The 26,619-nt window shown below is 42.7% G+C and overlaps 1 protein-coding gene across 3 annotated transcripts in view; it reads left to right on the top strand.

The window, feature by feature from the left end:
* Positions 1-26,619, top strand: part of Dab1 (DAB adaptor protein 1) — a 234,981-nt gene that overhangs the window by 155,038 nt on the left and 53,324 nt on the right. The window lies entirely within an intron of this gene.

The following is a 26,619-nucleotide window of genomic DNA, read 5'->3' as shown; positions in this document are numbered from 1 at the left end:
ACAATGTGAATGCTGGGAAAATAGATGTTACACTGCATTGTTTAGGGACTAAGCCCCCCCCCAAAAAAAGAAATCTGTACTGTACAGTACAAACACATTTTTGGTGGGAAAATTTTGGTCTAGTTAATTGAATCCATTAGTGTAGAAGCCCTGTTGTGCTCTCTTTTTGTACTTTCGGCTAAATCCCAAAGCACTTGACTTGGTGTTCAGAGTGCTAGGGCCTAGCACCTGTATGGCTCCTGTCCCAGCTTAATCCTGTGCTTCTCTTTTTATTTCACCCCCTCCTGCTGATCCTTTTAGCTTAGCATCTCACCCACTAACTAATGGGAGCATCTAGCTCTTTGCTCCCAGGACTCCATGTTAAGTGAGAAGAGGCTGAGATCAACTAAAAATAGTACCACTTTGTCTATTTTCTCTGGAAAGTTTTGGAGTGGAATTCTGCAAACCAATCATAATGATGATGGTCCCCCCCCATCTCCTCTCTCTGTGTTCTGCCACCTCAAGTACTGACCTGCCTCCTTCTCTTAGTGTGTGCCTACTTCCTGGGCTGAAAGTTCCTTATCCCTGGCATCAACCAAAAATATCTGAGCCCAGTTTCTAGGAGGCACCAAGTGCATTCTGGCTTCTTGTTGCATGTGTATTTGGAAATCTAATTCTGGGGAATAAATAAACTATTCAAGAGATGAAAACCATCTTTCCCTTCTAAACTAGGCAACAGAGAACCCCTGAACTCTGCATCCTCATGATACCCTATACTTTGTGTCACCGGCCTCCACTGGAAGCAGGAAAAGATATGAAAAGAGAATGAAAGCCTCTCCATGAAAATGGTCGGGCAGGCACTGGCGGCAAGAAAAATCCACATGCTGTAATTATAGATTTTTGTTTGTTTTAAATCCTGGCGCTCAATCTGTGAACTCAGCTTAATAATAAAATACTAGAATTATGCATGCAAGTGCAAATTTGGTGTCATGTCAGTCACTTCCAAACACTTTACAGGATGGAATCATTACAGTGCATTAATATAATAAAGAGGCAAGGTAGCCCAGTCTCATACCATCTTCAAGTATTACAACAAGATGCTGGCTGGAGCCCTCCCCAAGTGTTTAAGTATAATGCAAACCATCTTTACATCACATGAGCTTCGTTGTTGGAAGATTGTAGTTCTCATTCTTCTTTTGCCAGTGTGGGCAGTAATTGTTGCTGATAACTTCAAGGAAGACAGAGAAACTGAGGCCGGTTATATAGTGCTAAAGCCAAGGCACTCTGTCTATTCCTGGGTGCAGGGTTCTAAACCTCACTTCATTGACATTCTGTTGGCTCTGTGTGTACTGCTGCAGTAGATCAAGGGGCTCAGTGAAAGCCTGGGCTCCTGTTTGTCTCTGACTCAGGTGGCAATAGAGCATAGTGATTCACTTAATATTATTGTTATTGTTGTTTAGTTGTATGCTTGAGTCAGAGTCCTGCTATGTAGCCCAAGCTAGCCTGGAACTTTCCATGTTTCCCAGACTTGTTTCAGACTAAATCCTCTTGCCTCTCTGTGCTGTGTGATTGCAGTGATACTCTTGGTACTCTCAAATTGCCCTGGAAACAAAGCTTGAGCATGTTTGTAAGGGGTTGTCTAACTGGGGTTCAGTGAGGTAGGACGGGCCATCTTAACTGTGGGTGGTACCATCCCATGAGTAGATGTCCTAGACTAAATGAAAAGAAGGAAGTGATCTGAGCACAAAGCATTCATCATTCTGTCTCTCCTGAGCACAAGTGCAGTGGGAACAGCCTGCCTCCTGCTGCTCTGGTGTGCTTTCTCCAGTATGAAGGCATGTATCCCCTAGAACTGTAAGCCAAAATAAACCCTTCCTTGTCTTCAAACTGCTTTTTGGCAGGTGTTTTGTCCCAGCATTAGGCTCACAAATATGCACTGTGGTGATGGACTTGCCATCTCAATTTAAAACAAATATCTGAATCCATACAATCAAGACTCAACTATATTACATACTATCTCAGTGGTTTTGTGTTGGTATTTAACTTTCTTTGCTTCTGTTCCCTTATCTGTAAGCTATGTTAACATGACAGTAATAATGCTTAGCCCATAGAGTTTTCATATGGACTAAGTAAATAGAGCCCTAGAAAGGCTACTGGCTCATAGGAAATGTTCCCTGGATGCTACTACCTGCCTTCTTTCTCTGTGTCCAGTGCCCAGGTTGGTATTTTGGGGAGAAACAGTGACTAGGCAGTGTGTGGAGTGAACAGAAGCATAAACAAGCAACACAGATATGATCCACTACATGAGTCACTTATCTGAAGCCATAGTTTTCTTTTTATGTTGGTGGCTCTGCCAGAATCAAGGCCTCTGCTTTGTTAGAAGTTGAGGCTGCTCAGAGATGATTGGACCTGGTTCAGATAGCTATCGAGGGAGACAAAGAAGTTTGCACATCAGGGACCAAAGTCAAGCCTTTGAGAATGTGCAAAACCGAGAACTGATGCAGAAGTCATTATTAACTCACACATTTAACAGGATGTTTGCCTTTCAACAAAGGGTGACTAATTAATGTAGCAGTTGATTATGTGGCTCCCTTAATTTGTTACTGGTTTTCAAATACCAAAATAATTACATCACCAAAGGAGGACAGTTGCTAGAAAGTCAGTTTACAAAAGAGAATCAGAAAGGGTTGTCTCTATGGCTTCCAAGTCCTGTTTGGGCATAGCTTTGCATTTCACTCTGACTTGGCAGCAGTTCACAAGTCTCAGGAGTAGAAATCAAACCCAGTGCCTGCCAATGATGAGAAGGATGGGGGTCCCACACACAGTGAGCTGGTGTGGAGAAGCTGTGGAATCAGAGTGGCTGAGTTCAAATCCTGTCTCTGCCACTGGCCAGACCTGGAAATACCTACTGATGAGAGAAGTATATGGAGTAACTATTTCTGATATAGACTAAGGGCTAAAAATATTTAATATAATTAATAATCATCAAGTACCTTATGGTTTTTCTCTCCCGCCTCATCTCCTGACATTTTCCACTATGACTTTTATTTCATGAACTTTCAGGCCCTCCTGATGCTACCCATCTCTCTTCCTGTTTCTTACTGCAGCTTGCCAAGTTCCCATTATCCTTTAAAATCTTAACCAGATTTCTTAATCTTCCCTTCCTCTTTGGGAAGAACTGGATACTCCTTCTCTATGGTACTTCATCCCTTGAACGCAGTGTTTTATTGATTTAAAATATTATCTCCTTACATTTTAGCATCTCTGTAATCAGGGGCCACTTGATAACCTCATGATCTTTGATTCAACGCCATACAACTCATCCATTATTCTTTCTGCATCTCTTGCCCTTCCTTTCCATGTCTTTGTAACCTGAAGAAAACACAATCTGTGTGCTAACTTTCGACTCTCAGTGACTAGAAGAAAGCACTCAGTCAAAGGAGAATAAAGAAGCAAACAACATAGGTGGTATCTGATTTTATCAGGTAGTACCCAGTCTGTATAAATAGTAACATCTCACAAATAAGTGACAATAGACAGGAACAGTATAGCACTTAGTACGTGCCCAGTCCCATTCAGAGCACTTATAGGTATTAATTGACCTACTTCATCTTCACAATAATATGATGAGCCAGAGTCTATTTTTATCTTCATTTCACAGATAGGTAAACTCAACACAGGGATGGAGAAACTCAGCACAGGAATGTTAAGCAAGATACCCAGGATCCTGTAGCTACTAAGATGGGATTTGAACCCAGGTTATTTGGAATTTGAGCCTGAACTTCTAATTCTTAATCACTGATCTTTTACTGTGTGGTAGTATATTGAGTTAATTCTTTTTAACCAGCCATCCAAATTTATCCCTATTATATCACCCACAGTTTGCCTGGCAGCCCATTAAAATAAATGTACATCTTAACATCTGGTTCTCTTCCTTCACATCTTTCACCCAAGCAGGGTAAAACAAGAGAGGTTTTGTTTATAATTTATAATACAATTGTTACACACATCATGCACATATACCCAAACACAGAATACACATACATATACCACACACACACACACACACACACACACACACACAGCTCCTATTGCTGCTCAGCTGTGTTCTTGATAAATAAATTTTAAACAGATGATGATGAATTAATACATAAGGTAGACTGAGTAATATTTCAAATACCTTGGCTGCACAGATCTACTGGGGCAGCCCAGCCCACAGGTTCCCCTGTCTCCAAGTATATGAGAGACACTACTTCTTACCTTGTAGCTACATCTCTCCTGTGTTTTCAGCCCTTGCATTTAAGCATCACATGGCCATATATAACTGCACTTCAGTGGCACTTATCAGTGCACACAAGCACCAGCCACAAAACCCAGCCACTTCTCTCTGGTCAACTGTAAGCCTGTTGGGATTGGAATGCAGCCAGTAGCTCTCAATCTGGGATTGTTGTATGCCATTGATTGAAAGTCTGTGCCAACCAGGCTTATATGCAGCTTAAATGAAAGGCAAACCTTTCCTGTAACAATCCACAGACAGCTAATGGTCAACCTCACCTATTGGAATATATAAAGGTCTTATGGGTACTGGCTGTTAGCAGTGTGTTTGCACTTAATTTCCATAGCAAGAAGGAATTGTTTAATTATTGTTTGTCTTTATTCATCTACCTATGGTCAACATTTTTCTAGCACCTGCTCATTGCCAGACATTGGTCTAGTTGTAGAAAACAGATCCCTCTGCCCCTGCCTTCAAGGGACTCAGACCTAGCTGGATATACCCAGACAAGAAAATTATACCACAGTGTTATAGGAGAGGAGAGTCAGAGGAATGAAATGGGAACCAGAGACAGGGCCACTGATGCAAATTTGGGGCCCTTTGAGCTGTGCTTTAGTAGATGAATGATACTTTTATTTATTGAACAAATAGAAAGTAGTCAGCTAATGTGTGCCAGGTGCTGTGCATAGAGTAGTTAGCAAGACAAGCCAACAATAAAGACAAACAAACAAATTAATTTCAGAGACTCCAAAAAATTACCAAGTCACTAAAAAGGTCCCATGCCAGGTATTTCTTAAGGGGAAGGGCTTCAGCTCTGTAGATGAGAAAGAAGCCTGTGAGAGGTAACCTGGGAAGGAGAGTTTCTCAGCCCCTGTGGGCTCTGGTGCAGAGACCTGGACTGAAGGGAGGCTTTCCAGATGAGAGGATGTGGGGCAGAAACAGACAGGCTTCATTTTTCTGTCAAATGTTGCCAGGATACTCAACTTTTCCCTTGCTGGATTTAATTTTTCTTCACGTACTCTTGCTTGCAGCAGGGAGTTTAAATATATCTCTTCCAGAAGAGGTATCTATTATTGGACTTGAGTGTTTTTATTTTAGGCATTTCTGAGAGCAGAGTTCTGAGAACAGGCAAGAAAGATGAACAAATAAGCTTTTAAGCAAAGAGGTTGATGATAGAAAATTGATGTGCTTTATGGATCTGCAAGAACCACCAGCCCTGGAGTCCAGAAGGCCTGGTGGAAGTTCCAGGGCTCTTTATTCCGGGTGACTGATTGTATGCCAAGATCAGCCTTGTGGCTTCCACATCCTTGTCATCACCTGCTGGTGTTGGTAACATGAGTCCTTCTGGCTTGTTAGGCTCTGGTGACATAATGCCTACATATTGTGAGCATGGTGACTGGGGAGAAGAAAGCAATTTGGGGAGCATCATCAGCTGTCGGCTGTCATGGGGGACTGCTCTCATTCTCAGTTTCAGCCTCCTTACTGTCGTCATCATCATGGTTTCATTTCATGAGAAGCATGCTTCTTCCCTGTGGGAGCCATACATTCTCTGGGGGCCTGGCTTTTACTTATATGACAAATTACAGGTAACTTATCGTCTTCAGCATGTAAAGTTGGCATTTGAGGCTCTCTTTCATTTGTGTCTAAATAGTGTTTCCCCTTCTGGTGGCTGCTTACCTTCACCATGCCCCACACACTCCACCCTTGTTCTTTTATACATCCTGATTCCCACCCACTGTAGAATGTTCCCCTGCGTGGAGTAATAAAGCATGTTGGGTCCCTACTGTGCATCCACTATTAAGGCGGGCACTTTACAGAAGTGATCAAAATCTTCACCTCTAAGAAGCAACCGAGAGCCAAGAATTTCATCCCAGACAACCAGGAAGCATAGGGGAGGGTTGGGGACATCTCTTTGATTTCTCACAGTATTCTACATTGGGCCTCGGGACTATTTCCTCTGCCTCTCAGACAAAGTGTGATGAGCCATACCCTCACTGGGCCTCAGTCTATGATAACCAAAGTAGGAAGACAAACCTTTCAGTGGAACTGAAGTAGAAGGACACACTTGCAAGGAATCTCCAGAAATGCATGAGACCCTTGCCCAAGGGTGTGGGTAGTATCCCACCACTATGAAGAGACCACACAGCCTTTCTGAGACACATCTGCTCTCACTGGCATCCTGCCCTGTGCCTGGTCTTGGTGAACATGATGGGTGACTGCAGTGTGAGACTACAGTTTCCTTAGACCCAACCAGGTAAGCTCTGCCTGAGGGTGAGGCTGAGTTCCAGCAGATAGGAACATTGTAGGTCAGGTGTGCAAAGCTGTAGCCAAGAAGAGCTTTTAACAGGAAGTCACTGATTGGTTAGAAGTAAGAAGAGTCAAGGTGGGTGAGGCTGCAGATGGTGAGTAACTCAGGAGAAGAGACTGAGACAGAGGCTCTAAGTACTCAATACTAGAGTGTGTGGGCTAATTTTTCTGTCAACTTGACACAAGGTAGGGTCAGCTTGGAAGAGGGAGTCTCAACTGAGAAGATGCCTCCACCAGACTGTTGTGTATGCAAAACTCTGGGGACATTTTCTCCATTAATGATTGATGTTGGAGGGTCCCAGTCCACTATGGGAAGTGCCACCTCTGGGCAGGTGATCTTGAGTATATAGGAAAGCAGGCTGAGCAAGTCACTAAGCAGCATTCCTCCATGGCCTCTACTTCAGTTCCTCCATCCAGACTCCTGACAGGTTCCTGTTGACTTCCCTAGATAATGGACTGACATGTAAACCAAATGATCTCTTTCCTCCGAAAGTTGCTTTCAGAACAGCAATAGAAACCAAACCAAAACAGAAGGTGAGAGATGCTGGCTTTTCTGTGATGAAGCAGCTTTGGCATGGAACCTTCGCTAGCAATGAAGTCTTGGAATTGAAATCTATAGACTGCGGCAACCTGACTACCTAGATCAGCCTACAGATTTGCCTCTTTTAATGCTGGTATATCCTGGGAAAGAGAGAGGAGTGAGCACTATAAGGAGGGTCCAGGAAGCCAACCACATTCAAACTCCCTGATGTCACTCAGAATATTTTAGGAGTCACAAACCACCATCAACACAAAAGCCTTCTCCTTAGGAAGTACATCCATTCTGTTTAAGAACCCATAGCTTCTGGCAGTATGGCTGGGGAAACCTGCTGCCAGAAGCTATGGGTTCTTCAACATTATAGCTTTAAGTACGAAAGGTTGGAATTTTGGATGCAGTAACGCTGGGATTGGGAAATGCCACCTGTAAATTACCACTACAATATATGATTGTTCTAAAAGCTCTGTTACAAGGTAGTGAACTTCTATATGGCTTTTCATACACCTCCCAACTTTGTTTTTGCTAACCTTGTCACCCACCTCCTCTCCCTTAATCCCCATTCATTGCTGAATCATTTGCTACTGACAGATTCATGGAGAAGAAGTCATTGCCTTCAATTCTGACCCCACCAGTCTCAAATACAGTTCTAATCCAATGGACATACTGATGGCCCTGATTAAACTAAATAGGTCACATAATAAAACCAAAAGTCCAGTGAATCTGGGAATGGGATGACTGGGTATGGGAGGGGTGACAGGCATAGTGGGAGGAGCATAGTCAGAATATATAAACATACGAAATTGTCAGAGAACAAAATCAGTTAATGAAGGGAAAAACTGTTCTACCATCAAGTCTCTGAGCTCTGGAGATAGGTGAGGAGATGGTGATTTTAGGAACCAGATCTCCTTGTAAAGCAAAGAAGTTTATGTTTTAACATTAGAATGGGTGAATTCTGGGGCTTGGGAAATGGTTAAAGTCCCTGATGCACAAGCAAGAGGACCTAGTCAGCTCCCCAGCACCCACATAAAAAGCTAAGTATGGCCTTATGCATCTATAATTCCAGCACTGGAGAGGAGGAAACAGGAGGATCCCTGGAGCTCATTGGCCGGCCAGCCTACCTGAATGCATGAGCTTCAGTTTTGGTGATAGAACCATCCTCAAAACATAAGGTAGAGTGAAGTTAAGGAAGGAGCCCACAGTGACCTCTTAGCTCCACACACATGCACCTGCACCACACACACACACACACACACACACACACACACACAAGAGAGAGAGAGAGAGAGAGAGAGAGAGAGAAGAGAGAGAGAGAGAGAGAGAGAAAGGTATGACTAAAGGAAAATACTGTGAGGTTTGTGAGCTGAGCTTGGGGGGCAGTTCCTTCCTTTGAAAGGGTTTCATAGATGAGATAACAGTGCTAGCCAAAGTAGTCCAGCAGGTAGCCAGGACCCAATAAATTTTACCCAATGAATGAAAAATGGAGAGAAATGATATCCCACTGAATACTCGGGGGGAAAAGAAAACAAAGGTTTGTGCATTGCAACTGCAATTCTTGAGGTCCTAAGCTCTCGAGCAGCTGACACATTGCCCCTCTTCTAGGCACACAGTCAGCTTGGTGAAGTCATAATCTGGATGAGTAGGTTAATGGCCCATTTTGACTCTTCTGAAATGGATGACCCTAGGCATGCATATGGTAGTCGCATTGTTCATTTGCAGGCTGTGATTTGCTTGCCCAAACAGTTTATGAGAAACTTATTGTGAGTCTAGTAATGTTATTTTGCATATAACTCACTTTTTTAATTTAGATTTCTTAATTTTGTATTTTAGTGAACATAAAAAGTAATGGGTTTCATTGTGACATTTTCACATACACTTCCCAATTTCAGGGAGAAGAATTGAGCTATAATATCACTTTCATTGTGCATAGGCATGCTACAAGGGCCTTATCTATTATTCCAGTTCTTTAGACTATGAAACTAAAGCTCTGAAGCTTTTCGATGCAGGTTCCCACAAGTGTGGACAAGATGGTTTGGGGACTAGGATGAATCATAGCTATCAGCCTGGAACTGGAGTCACTGGCCACTCCAACCACATATGCATGATTTGTGGGATGAAAAAATTCAAGGCTGAGGAAGTTCAGGGTGGCACTCAGAGCAGGTGAATGTCTCATTGCTCTCTGTGAGGCACCCAGATTCAGCCAAGGTTGCACCTTGATGTCAGAGATACAGGCAACAAGGCGCTGCTCACCACTGCTAGAAGTTCTACCTGACCCAAGATCACCTTTGTGATTCATTTCAGGATACAGAACCCACTCTGGCTTGGATCGTCTCGCAGCTCTGTGCTGGGAGAATTGTTGTTAAAGGTCAAGTCTACCTGGCCCTTTCCATTATCTCCTCAGGATTTTGGCTTGCTCAGCCTTCCCTCCGATGGGTTGCAAGACTGAAGCTGCCCTTTTCAGCCACTCTCAACCACTTTTAGTTTCTGTCTGAGGATGCTTGTTCACTTTTAGATTGCTTTTTTGTTTCTTGAGGATGGGAAAGTAAACTGTAACAGTTTTCAAATGTTTCTCCCATTGGAAGCAGGAACTTGGAACTTCCCCTTAGCATCTTCCCATCACAGGCACTTCATGAAGGTTCTTTTCTAACCCTGTAGCTTCTCTGGGACTCCTTGGAACACAGAAGTATTGATCATGCTAGGTCCCTTCAATGGTCCCAGGAATATGGGAGATGCAGGGACCATCCCAATTTCAACACTAGATCAACAGGGTCTTAGGAAGTGAGTGATGTTGAATCAACCTGTATCTATATGGTGGATAGATACATACCTAAAGGGTAGGATTCAAGGTATATTTTTGAGTCAAGACAGAGAGACTCAGCCCATCCTTTGTTGTATGTAGTCATGGACCAAAGGCAGAGGAAAGTAAGCAGGAGTTTCAGTGGTTCACTTCAGTGAGTCAGACAGGTGGATTCCAATCTACACTCCTCCATTCCCCATTACTACATGGCTAGCAGCAAGATTCCACTCTAAGGAAGAAAGATTTTCCATAGTGGAGAGAAACAACCTGAAGAATATTCTGAAATAAATTAAAAAGCAAAATAAGCAAAAATCCAACTTATCATATTTCTAGGTCCCAGGAATTATCTTTAGCTGAAGTACTAATTCTATTAACTTTTGCATCAATACAGCCATGTAGGGCAGGTATAGCTCTGTGCTCAGTTAAAAGCTATATAAACTGGGACACAGAGTGTGTACAAAACTGGTAAGGCATAGAACCAGGACCCAGGCATTCTGGATACAGTGTCCATATTTGTAGCCTTTACTCTTACCCATCTTACCAAGGGGATATAATCTCAAGGCTTAGACTTGTAAAATCAGAAGATCTTGAGCACACTGGTTTCCAGTCTACAGCTTCCTACACGTGAGTTTGGGCCAATTACTTATCCTAAGTACTTGTTTTAACATGGAGCCGTAAAATGAAATAATAAGTTGGAACTTTAAGAAGCAATAATCACTTTGTACATATAAATGTGAAATGCTTTTAACTATTAGGAGCCAAAGAGCCTTGAATGATACAGGGAGACATTTGCCTTGCATGCTGTCAAAACAGGGCAGGATGGGTGAGTGGATGGCTAGACGTTGACATGCCTTATCAGTAACTTAGAAGACATATTCCAATCAGCATAGATTTAGCAAAGGAAATGGCTAGGAAGCAGTCCATTGTCATGCTGGTGAACTTGGGAATGAGGAGTGGACTGGGGACTGCAAACCCACCTCTCAAAGCCTCAATGATCTTCCTGCCAAATAACTGATTGGCTCATCATGAGATTTAAATATGATCTGGAAGAAAAGCATCAGGCAGGTGGGAAGATCTCCCTAGCTGCCTGTCCTCCCCATTCCTACCCCCTCTGACTCAGTCCTTTGGAGACTTCTGTTGTATGCAAGTGATAGGAAACTGCCAGATGCTCCCCTCTGGGAATTGATTTCCTCAAGTGGGATGAGGGTGTTCTGAATAAACATCCACATCTCCATCCTTGTGTTTACCTGCCTACAGGTGCAACTGGTGAGGGAGAACCCTCTTCAACAGGGGTCTTTGTTCTGCAGCAATTAAAGGCGCCTTGCTAATCCTTCTGCCTCCCAGATGCTCCGAGAATATTTTTAACTCATCTCTTTTACATGCCTCACTCGGAAAATGGCTTATTATTCATTTCAAAACTCGACAGCTCCTCTCACTTTGCCCCCCATCCCATTCTGATACACAAAGGGAGAGTGAGTTATAGCAATCACGCCAAGTTTTGCCTCTGCTCAGTATAACCCAAAGCTGCAAGGATTTCTTCTGTCCCCATTCGCACATGGTGGCCCAGCTCAGGGTGTTAGCCATGACATAGACTCCTGTACTTCATACAATAGAATGCTTGGTTTCCTTTTGTTCACAGTAAGCTTAAGGTGCCACATGTTCTACTGTGAACACCAAACTTGCAGTCATGGGACAGACCGGGAAAAATCTGAAACCATGTAGATAAGAAAACAGGGGCAAACATTACCAACATAGGGTCATCAACTCCACAAGCATCATTACTTTATCATCTTTAAGATAGCCACTAGGACTGGGCAAGGATGGTACATGCCTTTAATTACAGTAGTTGGGAGACAGGCAGGCAGAGCTATGTGAATACAGGGCCAGCCTGGAGTACAAAGTGAGTTCCAGGACAGCTAGGACTGTTATGCAGAGAAACCCTGTCTTGAAAAACAAAAACAAATAAGCAAAAAAAGATAGCCACTAGGTAAAGAGATAATTTGCATAAGCAGAGAAGTAATTGCTTCTTGGGATATTCTTTAAATAACTTTGAAATAACATAACCTTTTTTAATGCACCTACTGTATTCTAGGGTAACTGACTAAATTTGTCTTGAGTGTGAGTTCATGTAGTTCTCATAACTACTCTGAGGTGGGAACATTTATTCCTACAATACAGTGAGAAAACAGACTCACTATCAGTGTCCAACCCATAGGTGCACAGCGGTGAGCAGGGACCCCTTGACTCTACATCTTGCACTACTAGCCAGACTGCTTCCAGGTCTGGGGTGACAATAGGCTAAGCAATGCATAAATTAAGTTTAAAACTTGGACCTCAAGCTGCAGGGAGAGATAATGAGGACTGTCTAGTATCAAAGAGAAGCCCAGCCCCATGCTAGTTTTTAAATGACTAAACAGATTTAACTCCTAAAGTATTGATAAAGAGCTACACTTTGTCCCTTGTCTGTGCACAGAGTACTAATAGGATAATGGAGCAGTTGAGAGAATAAAAAAATTACAAAAGTCCTAAGGTAGAGCTAATCCTTGTGAAACCCACCTGGGTTTACACACAGTGATGACAGCTCTGACACTCACTAAGAGGCTAGGAGACAGGTGCCCTCTCCATAGGTGATGACTAGAACAAAGATCTTTTAACATCCTGGAAGTTTCTTAGGCAGGTCTCTTAGGGACATAGACTAGGGTTAGCCTAGGAAGATGGCCTTGATCCTATGGAAACTATACCAATATTTATTCCTGTCTTTATAGACCAAGATTGAGATCTAGTCTAGCAGGCTGATCAGAGAACCTGATCAGAGAGTGCAATGTCAAGGTTTCTGGAAAGGGGCTTAGAAGAGACTGGCTTAGAGACAGAATGAGGCAGAGTTGGAGACCACAGTGGCAGTCCTTTATTGTCTTGCCCTGAAACTGCCACTGCCTGGGCCTCCATACATTGGCCCTAGCCACCCCCTCCTTTATCTCATAGTGGTGAGGGGCTTTGTAAAGAATACATAGATGACTTCACAATGATGCACATGTATCAGTTACCCTGGGACCCCTCAGAAGTCCCCAAAGCCAGCTGAATTCCACCTCGGCCTTGGCACTTGCTACTACCCATGCCCTGATGTGGTTGTCTGTCCTTTAGTTGCTCCTCATCTTTTGTTTATTAGCCTAAATATGTCTTCCTAGCAGCCCTTACTGTGAATACAGCTACCTAGATTCTTGCACCTTGGGACTGGTCTCAGCATCTCCAGGTCTCTAAGAACCTGCTAGACTCTATTATAGTTGTCCAGATTGTTTTCTTCAGACCTTGGGCACCTGGAGGGTGGAGGCTGCCTCAATTCACATATATTTCCTATGTCCCGTGCTTCTGTGGCATCCTACTCATGGGGTCACCCAATCATTGGGAGGACAGACTAGTTAGCTCTGTGTCCAGTATTGTTTCTGGCATGCTAAGTGTCACTCAAACTCTTATACTTTCTAAGCACCTAGGCTTACCATGCAGTCTTAAGGTGATGCCCCAAGATAGTTTCTTATAAAGAAGGATGCTAAACATGACCATATCTGTGACTTCTGCACCTCACATAGAGGAGAGGAAACTAACTTGTGCCAAGCACAATCACCAACACTTCCCATACCTCACTCTGATTTCACCCTATGGTAACATAAAGCCATATAATAATATGAAGTCAGAAAACATACCTAACTATGATCACCATGTTTTAGTAAGACAAATCTCTGTCACCTGTCACTCTGGATATCTGTGTTACAGGTTGAGGTCTGGCTACCAGGAAGTAGAAGGTCAGGAAGAGCAGTGTTCATCTTCAGTTCACAAGCACATTTCTAGACTGTCTCCAAACCAGGGAGTCTGCTTTCACAGCCCAGGGACTAAGAACGATTGCCAGGCTTAGCTGCACTCTGGTAGGAGCCTTAGACAAACTGCTACAGCAGGGAGAGCCCTAGGAAGTGACTATCATCGTGGTGGTACTCACAGAGTCCTAGCAGGGTCAATTCACAGTGAGCTGAGCTGGTCATTTCCACCATCCTAGATTTCATCCTGGCCTGAAACTCATGCCCTTACCCCTGGCCCTTATTCTCATTGTCACTGTGATAGTTTGGATGTAATTGGCCCCCATACTCTCATACAGAGTGGCATTACTAGAAGGTGTGGCTTTGTTGGACTGGGTATGGCCTTGTTGGAGGAAGCATGTCACTGTAGGGGCAGGCTTTGAGGTTTCCTATACTCAGGATGCTATCTACTATCAGTAAACTTCCTGTTGCCTACAAGATATAACACTCTCAGCTCCAGTATCATAATCTGCCTCCACACCACCATACTCCATGATGATAATGGACTGAAACTATAAGCAACCCACCCCAATTAAATGTTTTCTTTATAAGAGTTGCTGTGGTCATGGTGTCTCTTCACAGAAATAAAAAACCTAACTAAGGCTGTCACCTTCAAAGATTGTCACCCTTGACCTCACATTTCATGGTCACAGCCTGTTGTAATTCTCCATCCAATGTGTTTTATAACTACATGACTCTAATGTTTTCATCCTGGTTAGAACATCTTGAGACTTACTCTCCTTCACAGTTTCGAACTTTTACTAAGTCCCTAGTATCTTGTCACTTCAGGCTTCTACTCCTACCCTGTGATTACCTATGATATAAACACAGTATTTACTCTTCACCCATGAACAAATCAACAAATCATTGCTAACAACTCACACACACATATACATAAATACTTTTCAAACATTGTACTAGGTGCAGCAGATACCATAGGGAGGGAGGGAGGGAGAAATGACAATGAGAGTACTTCCCTGGTTTCCATAATCTAACAGAAGAGTCAAATGCTGACTATGGAAGCAAACACAAAGGGAGAATTATAAACTGTGGTGTGCATTAAAAGACAGGGAAGGGGATCCTTCGGCAACATTAACTTCCCTGTTTCTGCTGTGAAAATGAGCTGCAAAGGAGCAAGTATCTTGCCAGTCCAACCTCTACATCCCCAGCCCCCCTCATAATCCTGATGGTCATTTACTGGGGTGTACCAGATGTCTATTTAGGAAGGCCAGGCCAGTGCTAAGTGGTATTACCTACAGAAGGTGCCCTTCTATCTACAACCGCTTGGACACTGCTGCCTTAGGGTCAGGCACAGAGATGAAGATGTGTGAAGAAGAGGAAGGAGAGATAAGAGGGTAAACAACTGAGCAAAACCAGATGACCTGCTATAGGCAAAGGAACATGAAGCTTGGCATCGAATTGCCATTCATCCCCAGCCTGTTCTTCACTATTGATTGAAAATTGACTAGGCAAGTTATTTAACCACCCTGAGTCACAATCCTCTCTTCTCAAATAGGAAAAGGATGTAGGAAAAGATATGAATTTTTGAATTGATATCCATCTTCCATCTGAAACCATATGATAGCTTGAAGATGACTATAGGATTGTACCCGATGCCTTTCTAAAGAAGAGGGGGGCAGTTTTGTGCTAATTTCTTTTTCTGATGGTTCATTTTCCAAGGCAACAGCCTAACAAATCATGGGGCCAATTAGTGTAAGAGAAACAATTGATCCTTGTGCTCTGTGAGCTCAGCCCCACCGCCTCAGTGGTTTGCGGCGTATTTGGGGAATGCTGCACAGCACTAAATGGGAACTAATTGGACAGATGCAGCTGTAAATTGCATGGCGCTGCACTACACTGCAAGCTTCCGATGGCAGCAGCATGGTCTGACAGTAATAGGACAACTATTACCAGGCTTGCCATTCTGCACTGAAAGCCAGCCCAGCTGGAGGCACAGTCCTGCCTCCTTGTCTTACAGAGGGGAACATGGAGGCTCACCAAGGGAACAGAGGCTAGACAAGATACCACAACATCTGTTCAGTGCTGATTCCCTTTAACCCTGGCCTCAACACCCTGTTGTCCTGGCAGCCTTCTTAAATAGAATCCTAGAAATACAGTCTAATGGCTTAAGGACAGTGAATCAAAGTACCAGCAGACTCGGAAATGGAAACAACCAGAGTATTGTCTCCTGTGCCAGAAGCTGCGAGTCTATGACCAGTGTGTACAGGATGATTCTCTCTTTGCTATGAAGGGATCCCCTGTTCTTGTGACTTGCTGACCTTCTTTGCCACCCCTTGGGTTAAGGACACACCCCCATGGTTTCTGCAATGATTTTATGTGGAGTTCTCTATATGTGTGTCTTTCTCCAGTTTCCCCCTCGTATAAAGATATCTGATATTTCATTAGAATCCCACCTTGCTCCAATATGACCTCCTCTTACTGTGTATGTAATCAGTGTTCCCAAATTAGGCCACACCCTGAAGTGCAGAGGCTCGGGACTTCCGTTTATGCACTAGGGAGAAAGGGCAAGACATATTTCAACATGCAACAGGAGCACATAATTCCCAGAACAGAATTTTTTAGCTGGGTGGCACCTGCTGATTACTAGGCACTCTGTGTAAGGCCATAACACCAGAAAATTTACATGGTCTTATTTAATTAATTATCAATTCCATTCAGAGAGGCTGGGCAATCTGTCCTAAATGACAACATCAGATCATAACAGATTTACGTTTCAGATTCTGATTTGCGTCTGTCTGACTGAAGTCATGTCCTGCCCCAGCACCCTGGTGTCTCACTTCTGTGGGTCCTAAGAGTCATTCCTTGCCCCTGACATCATCAGCTATCCAGCTCACATCCTCGTTTTGTAAAAGAAAGCATTGGCATCCACAGAATCTCAGTTCTAGCCCTCCTTCCACAAGCTGCACTGTAATCAATTTACATTCTTGCAAGCTTCTGTCTGCATGCCACACTTTCTTGTGACCAAGGCAAAGGTTAATTTCAAATTGGTAACAACATAAAAAGTAATTTTCCATTAAATATAATGACCTCATTTCTGCAGTGACTTGTGGCAAAACATGCTGTTTCATTTCATCCAACCACATTCATTTACCTACTTGCTACAATAATTTTTATACCAGGAGTTAAAATGTGGAAATCATCAGTTATATTACTAAATGCCTACATCGGCTATTAGAATTCCTCATGCAGAAAGAAACAGAAATAAAAATAAGAGTTTTAGAGGAACAGAAATAGAGGCCATTGAAGAGCATTAGGAACTATTTGGGGCCACAGAGACAACTGGGACTTGGAATCAGCCATGTCTGAAAACAACCCATATTCTACTTACATGAGCTGTGTGACCCAAGAGAACACATTCTGCTGATTAGTTTATGACAACCTGATACACACTTAGACATGCCTGAGAAGAGGAACTTCCTCTAACAGATTGTCCTGTGGGGTATTTTCTTGATTGTTAATGGAGGGAGGGAGAACCAGTCTAATACAGGTAGTGTTATCCCTAGGCAGGTGGGCCTGGGCTGTAAAAGAAAGCTAGCTGAGCTAGCCAGAAGAAGCAAGCCAGAAAGCAGCATTCCTTCATGGCCTGTGCTATAGTTCTTGCCTTGATAGCCCTTATTGATGGTCTGCAAAGAATAAGATGAAATAAGCCCTTTCCTCCCCAAGTTGTTACACACACACACACACACACACCACACACACACACACACACACACACACACACCAGTTATTTAAGAGTGTAAAATGTCCACATGCCCATTCAATCTGAGCATTTAAAAAAACCCTGTTGCAAATTTAAAGGTCCTGGCTGATATTCTGCTATTGATCCTGGGACAAGAGAGGAGCACAGGAAAGTAGCCACTGCCATGCCCAGGACTTCTCAGCACAGTGTGTCTTTGAAGTCCCCCAACCCCTTGAGTTTAGGAGCAGTGGATGCTCCGGTGGAAGGGATAAAGGCCTTTTCTCTAGCTTACTTTGAGTGAACACATGGAAGTGGTCAGTATTCTAGTTTCTCTTGTTCTTGGGGAAGGGCCCTAAAATGTGTTATCCTTGCCATCACCAATCTCGCCATCACTTGATAAATGAAGACACTAAGAGAGGATGAGGAAGAGGGAAGGAGTGTACTGTGATCTATTTGTTCCCAACTTATTATCATGAAAACATGCAACCACATAGAAAATTTTGAAAAGCTAATTCTAAAACTTAACCTTTTGACACATTTGCTTCTCTTGTCTCTACATGGCTAAAAGATCAGTAACTAAACAGATTATAGCTGTGTCAGATTATAGAAGGGCTCAGAGCTGTAGGGGTTTCATTGCTTCTAAGCCCTGTCAGCAAATACTACTAGAAACATTTTTTTTAAAATCATAACCTGTTATCAATGTTTCCACTTCGAATTTAACACTACAGTATTTATCTTCCAGTTTTACGAGTCTCATCTATCTCTCATGAACCATCTTGCTCACGAATAACAATGTATTTGTTTACTTGCTTTATCTAATATTCATCCAAAGCTCTCCTCAAAATTATAGTTGCAACATGAATTACTGCTGTCATTGAGCCAGACATACCCTGGAGTTTCCCTGGTCCCCTTGTTCTAAGTCTGTTTCTTCCTGTGACAGGGATAGTGATGATGACTGGTGCTCAGAAATCCCTGGGTTTCAAGCACTGGAAAACTTGACTTGAATAAACTGATCTCAAAAAGTCTTTGTGACAGGATGAAATTACTGATTCCTGTAATTGAAAATTAGAGGGTTCAATTCTCAGGAATAATGGGATCCAGGTTCTTAGATCCCATTTTAAAGTCAGAAAGCAACCCTCAGATCTTTTCTGTTTCTGTGACTTGATCTCCTACTCTCTTCACTTTGGTCCCTCCCAGATGTTGCCCTGTTAGGTCCAAGGCAGCCCCATTGAGTTTGTAAACTCTAGGTTCCAGCACAGTAGTAATGTAGCCAATTACTCTATAATATAGAGACAGTAGATTGAGAATCTTTAACTCATTTGCCTACCTCCCCCCAAAAAAATCCATAAATTAAGTGCCTTCCATCATCCAGATATGCTGGGCACATTAAATAGTCTGCCTCCCAGACCTATAAGGAAAGGATTCTTCAGGTTTTACAGGCAAAAGAGCTGAGGCTACACATGAGAAGGTGGCTTTCTCAAGGCCACAAAGCCATGAAAGGATTAAAATCCCTCCCTTATATAACACACCTGGTGTTCCCTTTTGCCCTATATAACAGGCCTGATGTTCCTGGGCTGCAGCTCCAGCACCTGATATATGTAGAGGCCAAAGAGCTGAGTCACAGGGACATGCAGGCCAGCCCTCCAACTGCTATGATGCCATAGTCGCCCTTGCTTATAAGCCCTGGAACATTGAGTTAACCCAAGTGAAGCTACTGTTCAGGCCTGTTTCCCTGTGGAGGTTTTACTTCTCTCAAGCACAAATCAGCTTCCATGACACTTTGGTGATTGCTAAGTGATTAAGCACACCTGCTTCTTCTTTGCCTGTAAAACACATTTTAGGCCAAATCACAGGTCTAAGATGCTTTTTGCTAGTTGGCTAACTCATTTCCCTGTTTTAAGCAAGGTCCTTGTCACGTCTTTCCAGATCTGTATGTTTATACCATATGACTAGAGAGCTGTGAAGAAACTGTTAGAGCTGTTGTCATGTTATGAAATTTACAAAAGAATTAAAGCAGTGCTGAGGGCTAAAAAGGACATGCACATTTACTGAGCCCCACCACCTCATTTTAATTGCCAAGGAAATTGAAGGTTTAGGGAAACAGATAAATCATTCGTGGGGCTAGAGAAGGGTCCAGGACAGACTTGGACCCCAGTTCTTGCTGACTGATTCATTGCAGATTTTCACTTTAAAATATACACAGACAGATGCACAGAGGGAGAAAGTAGAATTGCAGTTGCCAGCAGCTATGGGAGAAGGCGACAGGCTGTTTATCGATACAGAATGTCAGTTTGGGAAGATTAAAATTTTGTGCAGGTGGATGGTTGCAGAACAATGTGAATATGCTAAATGCCAGAGAATTGCATAGTTAAACTGCCAAATTGTGTGCTATGAATATTTTTTAAAGTATAAATGTACTGAATCCTCACTCTGTATCAGGCACTGTACTTGGTCAATTAAGTGAGGGGACACAGTGCTGCAACCTTCCAGGAGCCAGCTCTCATGGGGTTAAATCCTGATCAACACAGTCTCATTCACAGAGTGGCAAACTCTGCAGTTCCCTGCCTACCCCTGCCCACCAGTGAGAGGCACAGAAGCTGAGAGGGCTTAGGCTGCTTTGGGCTATCCCAGGAGTTTTGAGAAGGCACATCTGTAGTAAGCCCTGAGTGGGGGTGGGAGGCGGAAAGCTCCCTCTGCACATGGAACATGGGAAAATGCTTGGAGGGGGACTGTGATTAATTCAAGGGCCAGAAAAAGAGCCACGTGGCCTTAATTGGGGGGACTATTGTGAGAGAATCCAGGGACACACCAGGTCACACTGGTGGGATGTGCAGGCCCTGCTGGGCTCTCTGTCTTTATCATAAAGGCAGTGGGAAGCCTTTGATATGTTTCAAGTTCTAGAAAGCCTTGAGGGAATTTGCCACTTTTTTTCTCAGTCCCTTCACTGTGTGGTGTGGTCATCACAGGAAGGAGGTGTGTGTGTGTGTGTGTGTGTGTGTGTGTGTGTGTGTGTGTGTGTGTCTGTCTGTCTGTCTGTCTGTCTGTCTGTCTGTCTGTGTCCCTCTCTCTGTGTATGGGGGTGGTGTTGCTTAGTATGTGAGGAGGGACTGAGTTGCTCTCCTAACCCATGTATGAAACAATGGCTGTATACCCTGGATAACTTGTTATGGTAGGAAGGGAAAAGGAGGCAGCCTGAAAGGCCACAAGGACAGCTTATGGGAATGGAGAGAAGATGGCATGTGCGCTAAGTTAGTGATAGGAAATAAAAGCATTTTATATTTTTCTCCCATACATAAAAGTATGTATTGTACCAAAATTAGTATAAATAAAACGATCCCTATTTTAAAATTCAGTGGTAATTCCATCAAGACACGGCATTCACTAGACTGTCAATTATACAATCAATATACTTCCAAAGTTCTGTACACATAATAGATAGGCATCCTTGTCTTTCTTCAGACATTATGAACATACTATTTTGAATCTGCTTTTTTGAACTCAACAGGATGCTGCTCTTGTATTTCCATAGCAAAAAAAAAAAAAGAAAGAAAGAAAAGAAACATACTTCTATGGACAATTTTTGCCATACTGCATACTGTTTCACTATATAGAAACATGATAACATGATTTTCCTCAGCTAGTCTGTGAGTACTAACAGCTTTGGATATTTCTAATTTTTCACTGTACTTCAGCACTGTGGGGAGTATCTTATATCCAAGTCTTTGTCCACAGGTTGCATTATTTCTGGATAATTAATTCCCTACGAGAAGAATCATAGGGTCAATTTGTGCATGATTTTAAGGCTCTGAAATATAGTCAGCCAGCTCTCCAGAGAAGTTGCATTTCCACAGATAACAAGAAAGTAGCCCTCCTCCCTAGGTGCCGGACACTACACCTAAGCACTTTATCCACTAACATATTAATCTCCTAAAAGCACCAAAGAGAGATGCTGCCATTATCCCTGTGTTGCACTCACACGCTTTCAGTGACATATGTTTCTCCACAGCCTCTCAACACTATGTTTCGTTTTTATGCTTCCCTTCACTGTGAAGGGAAGATAGTCTGCCGCATCTATCTGGCATTTTATATGACTCAGTTTGCTATTTCCAGCAACATTTGGGGCTCCATGTCACTCTACAAAAATTAGAGAGGGAGCATCTGAGAAAGTCAGGGTGACACTTCAAAACTGCACACAGGCAGATAGTAGACTAGCTGCATTTTTCCTGGCTCAAGAGCGCTTACCTTCTCCCCGTTATCACATGGCCTCTCCAGGTAGAGACCATGTAATCTGAAAATTTGGTCCTGTCCTTGACAAAAACCTGATACAGGATTTCAGGGTGCCAACCAGGAGCAGTTCCCCCCGACCTGCTCCATTTAGCACTTGATGATGGGGTGCCCAGGAGGCTGGTACAGAGGTTGCCTCCCGGCCTGGTTGGCACTGCATCATAGTGAATGCATCCAAAAATATGTTAGAAAAGAGAAAGGCTCTTATAATGAGCCCAGGCCTCCCTTTGTCTTGTGAGGTTCTAACAACTGTAATTGCTTATCATGTGAAGTAGTGTGTTTTTCATGTATCTATTTTTATTCTGTGTCTATCTACTTATCTGCTGTTTTGTTGTATTTTGGGGTTTTTTGTTAGCATACTTGAATCCTGGTGGGTATTTTTCCCATGAACAATAAATATTGCCTGAGGGGAGAGAGAGAGAGAGAGAGAGAGAGAGAGAGAGAGAGAGAGAGAGAGAGAGAGAATGTACATATACAGAATGATTATATGCAAGCTAAATGATAGAATTTATTCCTTAAAAATAGCTAATGGGAAAGAATTTAGCAGATGACTTTCTAATCCATACTGTATTTAATTGGCTGTATTGAACCATAGTACAAATTAAGTCTTCTCTGTAATTTATTCTGTCAGACAGTAGCCCCCCAAACAATTTGATACTTCATTTAAACATTGTTAAATGGCTCATGGAAATGCAAAGAAAAAGATTTAATGATGCTAAGAACCCCTCTGTTCACAGAATGAATCCTATGTGAAATGTCGTGAATTAACCCAATGCATCCATTCCATGAGAATTTATTGAGTACCTACCCTGAGAGGTACGAATCCAAGATGGCGTGGCCTGCCTGCCCTTCCTCTCCTTCAGTACTCATTATGTGTCACTTACTGTGCCAGGGAAAGCCTGTTAGGAACTGAAGAGAACCCACCAACGTGTAATGTTTCCTGGAGATTTAACAATCCCAAAGCAGACTGGAAAGGAGAGCCTGTACTTAGGATCTAGGTGTGTTCATAACACAACCATTGCCCTACTCTTCGGGGAACTGCCCATTTATCCTTCAAGACTTAGATTGAGTTCACAGCCTTTTGTCGAGGCTTCCCCATGCCCCTTCCCTGGTTCTGTTCCCAGCCTGTGTAACATGCATTTAGTTTAAGTCTTGCCATGCTGTTTTGTACTTTTAGGTTTTGTCACATGCCTATGTTATGAGACCTTAAGATTCTTGAGGAAGAGATGATGTTTTCATCATTTGCATAGGTATATAGCATGGGACCAGATCATAGAAAACCCTCAATACAACCATGATGTGAATCCCTGGATGAATAGAGAGATTTGGGGCAAAACAAATCAAAGAAACTTACATGGAAGGGCAAATGTGATGCTATGGGGTATAGGGGGGAATTAGTAATGGGAAATGAAGGAGTTAGGGAAGGTTCCTTCATGAACAAGATACTACAACTAGACTTTAAGCTTGGGTGCAATATCTCTGTACATAGTTGCATATATAGCTGATGACACACAGGGAGAGAAAAAGCAAGAGTGATCCACAGTGAAAAGCCACATGAGCAATGGTAGAGAGGTGGGAAGGTACACACTCCAGCGAGAGGCAGAGGGGAAGCTCCTTGGGCTATTTGTATGCCAGGGCACCTGAAGTTCATGTGGATGATGGGATCACACTGAATTGAGCATGTGGATGTCTGGATGACCCACAGTGTAGGTAAGTGGGTGCAGAATAAGGGGGCCTGAAAGCCCTGGTTTCAAGACCAACAACTGCTTTAATACTAAGTCTCTCTGAGGCACTGTTTTCAATGAGAAATAACAGGCTGGGCATGAATAGAGTGTGCCTTTCTCCACCATCACCCTCCCACTCAGGTCACATTTTCTCTGGCTGGTCAACCTCTGCAGCCTCCGGAATAATCTGCCATGGCCCAAGATTCCATACAGAAGCACGCTCTGTAGGTGAAGCTATCCTTGTCACCCATGACCAATGGTAGCCTCTCTTTGCCATTTTGGTTCTGCAGATACCATACAAAGAAAAGTCAGATGTCATGACCTGGAAATGATTCGTAAGAATTAGAAGTAAACTTCCAACTTATGCTTCCTCGACTGTTTTCTCTGTGACTCCTGTAATTCACCTCTATATGTTTTGATTTATTTCCATCTCTGATCTCGGGAACTTGTCAGAACTACAGAAATCTCCATTCCTTCTTCCTATCCAGTTCTTTGTTTCATTCCCTTTCTCCTCCCTATTCATGAGTTTCAGCTTTTGCTTGTTGAACTAAAGAACCTGGAAAAGAGAAAAGAGACCTAGTTTCTATACAACCCTGTTCTTGTCATCAGTGCTTTATATCCCTGGGCAAGAAAGACAAGTCCATGTATAGCACTGCCTAGGACAGTACAGTCTCTGGCCTTTGGTCTCTTCATGAATAAACTCATAGCCAAGCTATGTAATGTTTAAGATACCTCCTGACTCGAAGTACCTTTGGTTGTGTTGTGCAGTAAAAACTCTACTTGACAATGAAGGTCAATTTCTAGGCTCAGTGACCAAACATTTATGATACTCTAAGCTGCTGAAATGAATGTGGTAACACACTGTAGTATTAACCAATTCCTAATGTGTATTTATTTCCCTGTGTCTATATTGTGTCTGCATAGTGGAAGGTGGAGGAATAGAGACATATCCCCTTGGTGACAGTTAGTTTTCAAGTGAATGAGACACTTGGAGAGCACTGCTTTTGAACATGTCATAAAATTAACTGCGGGGAGAGATAATGTTACAAATGTCTTTAAGTACGTTGTGCACATGCACTCACATAGCTAACACTTTGCAAAGCAATATTAGGTATCATCAGGCATTAAGAATGTTTTGATTTTAAAATACTTAATGAGGATTCGTAGATAAATTAAAACATCTCCATCTGCTGTCTTCATGGTAGGTGATATTTTACCATTGCACAGTCATCTCTAAATCTAATTCCACCAGGAAGACTTCTAATCGCTGTTTAATTTTAGAGCAATAATCTGCTTGGCAATCAATAAGGCAGTGTCGTCAAACTTGGATTTAATAGGAGACATGGATTGCATCCTCTACATTATGCAGTGAAAGAAATACTTTCAGGAAAAGGAGAGAAGAGAAAAATGTCTTTGTCTCCCATTTTCCCTTGCCACATACTATTGTAGCGCACAAAAGCTTATAAATCAATGCCCTGTGTTGCGTGAATATAAATCTCATCAATTTTACATCATTAACACCCTGAAAAAGCTACCACTCTCAGAGCAATTTTCCTCTGCTAGCTAAATCTGTCCTTTTGATGAAACAAAACAAGCAGATTCTGATTGTTTTGCTAACAAACCCTTCCTCCACCAACTTTAATCATGCCAAAATCCACTCAAAGTATAAAGTTGCCATGTTGCCAGTTGAGGGCCTAAGGGCGTGAGGCAGTGATAACATTCTGCTATACAAGGAGCAATGGGACTCTAGAAAGAGGATGAAGCAGAAGGGAAAGCTCTAAGGGTCATCAGAAAGGCAAATAGAAGTTGCAGCCTGGCAGATGAAGGCAAGGCAGAACATTCTAGAACAGCAGATGATTCACATGGTCAGAAGCCTGGTCAAACAAGAGGCTGAGGAACTGACATTTTGTGAGGTTGGTGATCTCTACAACTAAGGTGATGACCATCATAAGAACCAGAGTCACTGAGTGATGAGATCCTGGTGGCTTCTAAGGAACAGGAAACATTAGAGAACATCTAACCTCATGGTTGTGGAGGTTTTCATAGCAAGAGCTGCCTGTGCTTGTCTGTATTTCTCCCTCCCTCCTGGTATTCAGGAATAGGAAAGATTTTGTGCATCATACATGCACAAACTCATGCGTTTTTATTCTTGAACTATGTGAACCATAACCACTTGTTCAAACATAAGCTAGGGAAACTAGCAGCAATAAGCAGATATAATTCTAAACAAACAGTTGGATGCAAAACAACATGGATTTATTATAAGTTTATGACTTTTAACAACAAGCCCACAGACAGCATCATTTTAAAGAGAGAGGGGAGAACTCAAAGCGTTTCCACTAAAATCAGAACAAGACAAGAAGGTCTACCCTCCCCATATCTGTTCAATATAGTACTGAAGTCCTTTTAGATTTTTGAAATTTGCCTTTTCATTGCCTTTATTGATCCCTGTAGAGCCAGGACTTTTGAATTAGGAGCCTTTGGTCTGGTTTTTTAGGGGAACAAACTGTGGTACAGAGAGGACTAGTGGGTGGTTTGCATTAGTACAATGGCTGGAATTTTTTATGTAGGGAAAAGGCTCTTTGTAAAGATTCTGGGCTGACCACCAGCAACTTTTTGGCTCTGTAAGCCTTTAAAGAATATTAATTAAGATGATATATAGGATTATTATAGGAAAATAACCATAAAGATCTCCATCGCCTACTAGGATGGGAAACTTTGATTTTGTGGCAGCTTGGATAACAAAAACAGAAAGGTCAATTTCAAATTACTGAGCATCAACCAGGTTGTTTCAGTTCAACAAAGTGGATGGAGCACAGGGCATGGCTGAGAGATGGCAGAGGTTAGGAAGAGAGAGTCTAGTATGGAAAAAAGACCAGGAGTCAGGCAAACTTAGCAGAGCAAAATCTGTTAGCGTCTGTGTAAAAGGGATCCATCAAGCGTTTGAAGGGACTATTCCAGTAGGGAGAGGGAAGGCTAGCCCCATTGGGGGCTGTTTAACAGACATGGTGCCATTTCATGCAGCCATCAAAGGCACTTTTCAAGAAGGTGATGAGACCAGACACTGCAGACAGAGGGATTCAACCAATAAAAAGGACATGTGTGTGTCCCCTCCTTTACCCACAATGGTGACTTTGAAAAAGAATAAAGAAAGTCTTTCATCCCCAACATAGGT

The sequence above is a fragment of the Cricetulus griseus genome, chromosome 2, assembly GCF_003668045.3.
Source record: "Cricetulus griseus strain 17A/GY chromosome 2, alternate assembly CriGri-PICRH-1.0, whole genome shotgun sequence".
In the NCBI taxonomy this organism is placed as follows: domain Eukaryota; kingdom Metazoa; phylum Chordata; class Mammalia; order Rodentia; family Cricetidae; genus Cricetulus; species Cricetulus griseus.
This window is presented reverse-complemented; position numbering and strand designations above follow the sequence as displayed.